This window comes from Gobio gobio (genome assembly GCF_949357685.1).
Source record: "Gobio gobio genome assembly, chromosome: 8".
In the NCBI taxonomy this organism is placed as follows: domain Eukaryota; kingdom Metazoa; phylum Chordata; class Actinopteri; order Cypriniformes; family Gobionidae; genus Gobio; species Gobio gobio.
Window position 1 is genome coordinate 34,049,169 of NC_137114.1, and position 9,621 is coordinate 34,058,789.

Below are 9,621 nucleotides of genomic sequence, written 5' to 3' on the forward strand. Positions count from 1 at the left end.
ACATTTGAATTCTTTATTGAAAAAAGCAGCACAACTAAAATATATATTTTTTATTCATATCCATCCATATGTTTAATTGAATGAAACCGCTAAGCCCACAAGATGTTTTTCACTTGCCAATGTAACACATTTTAAAGCAGAAAAGTAGTTGACAAGGTGAAAGCAAAGGTAAATACACAAAGTAATACAATATTGCATTGCAAACATTCAGTTGTAAATGAACAAAACAGCTACAAGCTGTTCGAACACTCAGCTATGCTAAAGCATTTAGGAAACCTCAAACACCTGCACATCTTGAATAAAAGAAAAAGAGAGGTTTAAAACGCATTATGCTAAGAATGCCACCCCGTAAGCATGCCTAAACCTTTTATTTTCTAGCTCTTTGGCCTCCATCCCTTCCATCAGACCATCTTTCTTTAGGTTTTATGGGCCTGCATCTGAGGACACCAGCTGAGCAGTGCCAAATCAAAGATCTGTCAGTACATCTGGATTACCCCTGAGCTGACCACACAAAACTGTATATTGAGTTTACTGGACAACTTTCTTTAATAGCATAGCATCATATATACAATTTAAAATGCATTTTAAAACTGGTTTGAAGTCTTTATACTGTATTTTTTAAAGAAAAATCAAGCATTGAAAAAGTCCTGACATTTAAAAATGAAATAAAGATGCATACACAGACCTATGAAATAAAGTAAACTAAAATGAGTATATTGTCTCACCAAATTGAAAAAAGCATTTCTCTCAAAAGGAGAAGATTTCTGCATCCAAATGTTTTAGGGCCCTTCCTTAGCATAATAAAGATGTGTGAAGTAAATCTGGCCCATGTAGCCAAACCCAGTGCCATTAATAACACGTGGCTCAGTGTGAAATTATTTGATGGTCAATTTAGACTGGCACCGCACCTCCGGTGAAGAGCTTCTGACAGTTTGTGTTCCCTTCCCGTTTCCCACTACTTGAATACAAATGAACAAACTAACTTTGAAGTAGGTGCCAAGATCCTTTAACTATGTTAGTGGGGCTACGCCAAGAAGTTGAAAGACTCCTCAAAATCAGCTGAATAGGGGAATGAGAACGACCCCGTGTTTCTTAAGCATCAGGAACGGGCAGACTTCAGTGGGGTGGAAAAGTGAACTGATACAAGACTTAACATCAGATCAACTTCATAGATCGACACAACAACACGCCCAGGGCCTCACCAACCCGTACGCCATACCATGAGCAACAACACTGACCGCTACAATAAAAATAAAAAAAAGCGAAATATTATGCACTGAAAAACAAAACGCATCAATGCGGTAAACAAATATACTGGATAGAAAGAATCAAATGCTTACCGACTGTCTGTTTACTGTTTCCAAAAGGTCTCTTTGAACTCACTGTACTTACAGTACTGCCAGAAGGTATGGAGAATGTCCACTGTGGCCCACAAAAGAGCAAAACACAAATGAGCAAGTAAAAAAAAAAGTTGAAACGAGCAAATGGATGAGAAAAATGCATGATTTAAAAAAAAAAAATACAACGAATTTGAAAAAAGACATTCCCATGTTTATAAGAGATCGATTTTCCTTGTAATAAAACCATAAATAAGAGAAAGCAAGTCAGTATTGTACGATCTATGTGCCTGCTTAACGACCAAATGACAGGCAACATCTGTTTGTAAGAAAGCCAAGATCGAGTCTTAAAAAAAATTGGCTTGATTTTCTCTTTCACTCTCTCTCTCTAGAGCCCTCTCCCTCTCTTTCACTCACTCTGTTGAATGAAGCGAAACAGAAAAGAAAGAAGCGACTGTGGAAATTCGGCAAAAATGAAAATGGAGTTGTGCACCAGTCCCGTCACCCCTTAACCTCGTCTCCTCCGCTTGCCTCTCTCTCTCCCCCAGCTGTAGAGGAGCAACCCAGGTAACAACTCCTCGACAGTCCTCACGCTCCCCTCTCCCAGACCGACGGACGGACCGACCGCCCGCCCAAGCAAACCCCCCACCCTCGCACACATACACCTCCCAAAAACACACACATACTTCTTGGAAGACTTCTCTGCACCAAAAATAAATACTAATCTACAGTTCAAGTTGAAAGAGTCTCGTTGGCCCCATGCCATTGTTTGCTGGGGCAAAATTGTTTCGTGGTAGACTTGCTATTTCTGCAAACACTGACACCTTCTGTACATGACTGAAAGCCAGAGAGTTTCCTTTCCTTTGTTTTAACTGATATCTCTCTAGCAATCTAACAGGACATCAGTGGAATTAGCATTTTTAATTGAAATACAGTTAGCTGGACTAGCAGTTGGGCCATAGGCGACAGCGAAGAGCATCAATGTGCAGCGGCTAAGAATAGAGGGTCTTATTGTGGCACATCTTCTAAGGATCAGCAGTCTGCAAATATAGCGCTTGGGTATGTAGACATACATAAATCAGAGCAACAGACCTAAATATACAAAAAAACAACAACAAAACAAAACACCAGCAGCGGCAGAAGGAATATGTTTTGAGCGCTGATGTTAGCACAAGGCCAAACACAGTACTTTAAAACCTGCCCATCATCTCAAGCTTTCACACTTTAAGATGCCGGTTCTACTCAGCAGACTGAAGCGGACACCCTAATAGACTTGAATGCCCGGCGGGTATGTGCCGTTTCCCAGGGGACGGGGAGAAGCCATGTGAACATGCTGTGGTGTTTCCCCTGGAGCGCTGACTGTAAGCAATACCTCCAGTGCCTCGTACACTACTCCCAGCATGGTGGGAGGGAGGGAAAGTCGTGTACATTGTGCACCGTGTCAGTGATAAACATATGCCTTTAGACTCGGTTAAGAAGCCACCATGTCTCACCCTTCCAAAACTCCATGCCTCTCCCTCTCTCTCTCTGATATTCTACTCACGCACAACTGCGGCACTGCTCCACCAATCCGTTGCATTAACCAAAATCTCAGACAAACGGGCCACCGGTCTCTCGGTCTCACTCCTGACCAGCCGGATAGAAAGCCAGAGCTAGAAACTGCACCAGAAGGTGACCTTTTCCGGACAGAGTGGGATTCGAAGGTCGAAAACTCTGAAATCACACTGAAAATTGGGATTTAGAATTAAAAAAAAAAATTTGGATTGTACATTTTTGAATAAATGTACAATCTGAAATTGAATAAGATAATTTGTGACATTTACCATATAAATTTCTTTGCACAGGTGGTCAGATCAGATGTTCTTGTTACCATTGAAGCACAAGACGCTCTTTGAATCATCTCAAATTATGCTGGATAACATGATCATCAGGTTTTACACAATTAATGTAGCTTGAGAGTGGCTTTTATTAAAACAAACTTAAAAAAATTCTAATGATATTTTTACATTTAAAAAAATGTATGTCAAATTTCAAATTATTATGCATAACTGTGCACATTTCTTTAAATATTAATTCAAATAAAAATGCAAAATCACTAGTGGTCTCAGACTTCTGGACCCCACCACAGTACATCATACACCACATGTACTATTCAGCTTTTTACTATAAAACCAAGGCTTCAACATTAAATTAGGACACAGCATTTTAAATAAATTATCAATATTAGCACGTCAAAAAAATGACATTGTTCACAAAGGTTAAATACTAAGTAAACAGTGTCTCAATTACATCCAAAAATGTAGTGTGACCATTCAGCCCTTTGTTCCTGACTGAGACATCACCTGCTGCCCAGCAGTGATACTAGTTAATTACTGTTAATCTCGTGGGAAAGAAAACTGGCATTTTGTTTTCAATACAATACAGTCTGCAGTCAAGGCAAAACAGCGTTGGTGGACCAATTAGTGTCATTTGGCTCTGATTTGCGGTACGGTTCAAGCATCTTCTCCTTTGCTTTATGTTATCTGTGCTCCACATCTTAAGAATGTATTGGGGAAATAAGAGGATAGTATCCCTGTATAGCCAGAACAAGCTTTATGCAAGATGATGCATGTGAGGCTCAGAGGACATGAAGAGTCTCTTTGTTCCCGTCAACCCATGAACCACTGCAACACTATCCACTCTGTTCCACCATCGTTGCATCCACCCATCAGGATTGGTTGAAACCGATTTGAGACCATGACTCAGCCAGTTCCTCTGTGGTTCTCAGAGGGTTACAGTCTTGTGTGCCCCCAACTGACCTCAAATGCTTTGGCAATATACTTCAGGCTTCTAATCCAACACGGGCCCAGTCGGAAACCCTGCAACATCCACACCACTCCTCCAAATCCAGAATGCCTGGCAAAAGAAGGACAGTTCCAGCTTCTGCAAACTGTTTAATTTAAAATAAATTAGCAGCTTAAGTTTAAAACCCATAAAGTATGAGTGCCGTAAATTTGTCATCTGAGTAAAAAGGATTATCTGAGTCTGGATAAACAGATAAATCATGATGTAAATGAATAAACATTGTGGTGCCTGCGGGAGAGCTGGTGGTAAATTTAAAATGGTCAAACTGAGGATCTTGTGAAGTAGAAGAGGAGTAGAAGAATTAAGCTCCTTAGAAAGAAGTTGCCTTTTGTACAAACAAAAGACCTTCGTGAATTGCACAGGATGAGAGTCCATTGTGCGTGAGGAAACCTTTAGTTTTTAAGCATACTCTATTCAAAACTGTACACTCAGAGCTCGACAAAAGCCACGATAACACGAGGAAGATCTTCCTGCGCAAGGCTACTCGTAATAGAGTCGCAAAGTGAATTCCTCTTGAAATAAGCAATGTTTTATTATGCTAATTAGCCACTTCTTGCCTTATCACGGCACTTGTTTGGCTGCTGGATTTAAGAGAGGCATATCACTGCATTGATTTTTATTATGCTTTATCAGACGGATTCTTGGCTCAAGGGGGCATAAATGAAAACCATGTACCAGTGCGGCACACAGAAATAGAAAGAAGAGACCTTCTTTTCATCCCTACTCCATGTGCACCTTATCTCTGAGATCCTAAGCTCGAGTTCAGCATCAAAAAACTAAAAATGTCTGAGAGATATCAGCGCACATTACGAAGCCCCATCATCTTCAGCGAATTGCACTGTGCCAAACTCTCCGGAGCTACAGCAGTCCAAGGCTCTGTCTCGCACCCCCCCTTTCTTTTTTGTAAATCGCTGCACCTTTCTCTGTCTAGCGCCGTGCCCCCTCCTTTGGTTGTGCCCTTTTGCTACTCCTCTGCCACCCACTCCCTCCTTTTCTTTCTGTTTGCCTCTTTCCTTTTCTCTCCTGTCTCCCTCCTAAGCTTTCTCTCTCCCTTTAATTTACAAATCCTCCAGTGAAGGACAGGAAAAGTGAGCTCCATGGAAACCTGGCACCAAGCCATCTCATTACACCGCCAATTGATTCTGGCCCTACGCCACACTGCTGTCCCCTGCGAACCCACTTCCCATCATGCACCTGACATCCCCAGTCTGTCTGCAGCAAAAGAAAAAGACAGAACACACACAAACTCGCGCTCTTTCTCCCTCTAAAGCTCTAAACAGAGCAGACCGGACACAGTTCTTCATTGTGACATAATGAAATAGGCAGAAACGAAGAATAACTATAATTGAACAATAATTTGATTTATGAAACATGAGATTCGTTTAAGATTTGTAAAATATACTGCAGCCGGTGTAGCTTGTACTTAATGGGGTGTTGAGACAAAGAAATACAGCGCAACTCATGAGTTAGACGTCACAAATACGGTTATGGAGATATATGTCATTTCAAACTGTAGTGATTTTCTTGGCTGGAAGTCTTTGTTTATCTAATAATGACTAAAAGAAATATCTGCCTGCAGTTGAAAACACTTATGAGCCCTTTGACATGTCATGTCCTTGTAAACAAAATGATTAGAAAAGGAAATGTATTAACAATAATTAACAGAAGTTTTTCTAACTGTCATCCGTGGTGTCCGTCTCAAAATCCTCTAAGCCTTGTGCATAGTATTTGTTGCACTCTAAATATATTAAACAAATGTCGTCCTCAAGAGACGATCTCCTCACATGGCCTTGCTCTAATCAAGAGCGGACACTCATATCTGTCTGAAGCCCTGCCAATAAGCTCAATCTCTGGATATGAATTGCAATCGCTTGCAAGATGTGCTGCAAAGTCATGCGATTTTTAAAGAAATAAATCAGAGAAAGGGAAGGAAAAAAGTAACACATGGACAACTTGTTGACATAATGAACTTCACATGTTCTGGGATTGACTTCGAGCACAAAGACTACTCACATCTGGCACATGTGGTGTGGCCTGAGGAGCACATTGGGGAAGATCTGTCTGCAACAGAACTGACCAGCTGGTTAGACAGGAGAATAAGCATGTATGGTTATCAGGGTATCTGCATGTTTAAGGGAAACGAAACTTGAAAAGAATTTAAGGCCAATTTTGTGACAAAATGAATATTTTTAATACAGTCTTTAGCATCACGATCCATCAGAAATCATAATTTGGTGGTTTGGATTTGGTGCTCAAAAACCATTTCTTATTATTATCTATTTTGAAAACAGTCGTGCTACTCAATGTTTTAAGTAGAAACCATGATAAAAAAAATTCCCAGGACTATTTGATGAATAGAAGTTTCAAAAGAACAGTACAGAAAAATAAATCTTTGTAATGTTATAAATAAATACCTTTACTGTCAGTTTCAACCAATTTAATGCATACTTGCTTAAGATTTCTAATTTAAAAAAAATGGTAACCCTTTATAATAACCCACGCTATGAATCATTCGTTAAGCATGAGTAAATAGTTAATTCATCATTTATAAAGCATTGTCCCTACATTAATAGACATTAATAAGCAGTTTATAAATACAGCTGTAAATGCTTTATTCTTGATTTATAAGCGTATCTATAATGTGTTTGATAATTGTATTTTCATACTTTATTAATGACCAATGTATCATTTCTAAATTAAGTATTACATTATTCACAAACTAGTTATTTAGGAGTTATCAGTGGTTCATAAGATAATTTAGAAGGTGTAAGTAAATGATTAATAAACTACTTAAATGTGCATTTATACATCTTATTATTTAGACATATAGTAATAGTTAGTGTGTTAATAAATGCTTTATTAACATGCATTCCTACTGTATTCATGATTAATTCAAGTAGTTATAAAACATTAAGTAGTTGTCAGCTAACTCTTTTTGTGAGCTCATCTAAAGTGAGGACTATTTATGCCTCGTAAAGCTTTCACAAAGTATATATTTAAAGGCTCAGTTCTCTTCTAAACAGAAAAATGAAACAAACACAACAGAGGAATACAGCACACAGAAATATGTATTAATATTTGAAACTGTACACTTGATATAACCTCTGCAATATCATATAAACTAAAAAAGTAACTAAACACACAACAAAATGAACAAAATAAGAATTAAATATAAATATCAAAAATAAAAATAAAAAATAACCAACAAAATGAATATGCGTCAACAAAACAAGCAACAAAATAAGCAGGAAAGTGAATAGAAATAAAAATAGGCAACAAAATGAAGGTGAAGAGGTTTATTTTTCACGTTATATCAAGTGTACGGTTTCATTTTTTGCATCTCTGTGTATCACTCTGTGTTGTGTTTGTTTCCTTTTTCTGTTTAGAAGAGAACTGAGCCTTTAAATATCCTTTGTAAAAGCTTTGCGAGGCATAAATAGCCCCCACTTTAGATTAATTCACAAAAATAGTTAACTGACAACTACTAAATGTTTTATAACTAACTGAATTAATCATGAATACATGAATATGAATCATAAATACAGTAGATAACTATTACTATGTCTAAATAATAAAATGTATTCATTTACATTTAAATAGTTTATTAAATCATTTACTTACACCTTATAAATGATCTTATGAACCACTGACAACTGGTTTTTGACTAATGTAATACTCAATTTAGAAATGATAATGTGAATGTATAGGTATTTCGCACAGGGTGGTTCCCAGGGAACTAAATGTTCCCCTAGGTCCATTTTGCTGGTTGAAATTCGCGCCGCCAGTAGGAACTGTGAAGTGACATAAGCCGGCCATCAGGGATGTAACTCCGTAGAATAAAGGTTGAGAAGATACTTCGCCGTTAGTTCATCTATCACAGTTTATCATATTCGTGGAGTTACTATATGTAAACTGTGTGTTTACATGGCTTTTTAAAAATGGCAGGTGCCGGTGATTTGTATGGCATGTGTTCGGCCAATCAATGTACACTTGCATCACTGGTAGTTCCTATTGTGGTGGGTTAGACCCCACTCTGAAGTAGCTAATTTAGTCTCTCCAAAAGGTGTGCCTTTAACTACAATCGTTCCCAGTTCCTTTGGTGTGAACACGGCAAAAATGGAGTACTTCCGCCAATAGTTATAGGAACTCTGAAATATTCAATCAGCCGTCTGCTGTTTTTATTTTGTGCATGTAGTATACTTTCACAAGGCTAAAGTCAGACCATTGTGTTTTTGCTTTAAATATTGAAATCAAAACCAACTGCTCATGTTACATGTATGTAGCATCTTTGTTTGGATTGTGATTAAAACGCAGTGGTTGGCTCTAATTTCAAATGGCTACAGGTATTTTTTGTTTAAGGCCAGTTTGGCCTGTAATAGAGCAAATAAATGAAAAAGAAATCGGCAACCGGTATCGGCCCTCAATTGGGAATCGGCCATTGAAAATAATCATGATCGGTGCATCCCTAAACCTTATGAACGATGGACTTTCAGATTCCTTTTGCATATCTGGCAAAGCACTGAGCTACTCATCAAGTGTTACATGCCATGAAACAAACACTTGGTCTCTAGAGCCATGCCCGGTCTGAGCCAGCCACAGTTTGATACCACATTCCCACGATCTGGCAATTGACAAGATGATTCTACCATCTCAGAATCTGTCAAAGTGCAAATTTAATTTGATTCCCCAGAGAATATCACAATTATGAATTTCCATGAACTGCAAACACTGTGTGATACGATCAAGTTGTTGTGATGCTGATGACAAAAGATGGATTTGAATGTGCAGAGACTGGAGGATAGAGTGTCCCATCAAGGCCTCTAATTGTCCCACTAATGTGAGCTTCAACAATATCAGTCAATTGATTCTTTTAACCGACGGCCTCATTGCACATAAAATCAATCTCAGTGATAAATCCTCTCATCGTTGCCCAGTGTGGGCAATTAGGCAGAGTTATTTTGGGGAATATGAATGGAATTCGATTTGGGGGCTGGAAGGCTGGTACATACAAACAGTCTGAGTGCACTGCAGCTGCAAGCAGACCGCTGGCAGATAGAGTTAAAGTCCTTGCCAGCATGAGAGGCCCAAGTCTAAATGTATACGGGTTGTCTGAGGACACGCTAATTTATGTTACTCGATCCTGACACAAGGCAGGCTGTAAGATGCCAGGCTTGTGGGAGAGGCACGCCAGGAATCTGAGGTGAGGGGGACAGATGTGAGGGGAGGAGGATACCTGCCCGAGAGGAAAGCGCAGGTGGGATGGGACATAGCTGAGGGCCACAGAGGGGCAATGACTATGACATTGCTTCATCCTGTGCTTAAGCTTTAGAGCTCAAAGACCGAACGACAAATGTCTAACCTCCAGTGAGCTGCTAAATAACTGTTTTCCAAGTTTCTGGCCTGGTTTATTACTCATTACAGTAAGTATCTCCAAAATATC

General features: G+C 39.0%; 1 long non-coding RNA gene across 1 annotated transcript; it reads right to left on the reverse strand.

Annotated features, from left to right (window-relative positions):
* On the reverse strand, positions 1-1,947 carry LOC307130782. The gene is made up of 3 exons (XR_013817090.1): positions 1,755-1,947; positions 1,341-1,422; positions 1-1,240 (listed from the first exon to the last, which is right to left on the reverse strand). It is a non-coding gene; the product is annotated as an uncharacterized lncRNA (long non-coding RNA).
* Positions 1,948-9,621: the final 7,674 nt, after the last annotated feature.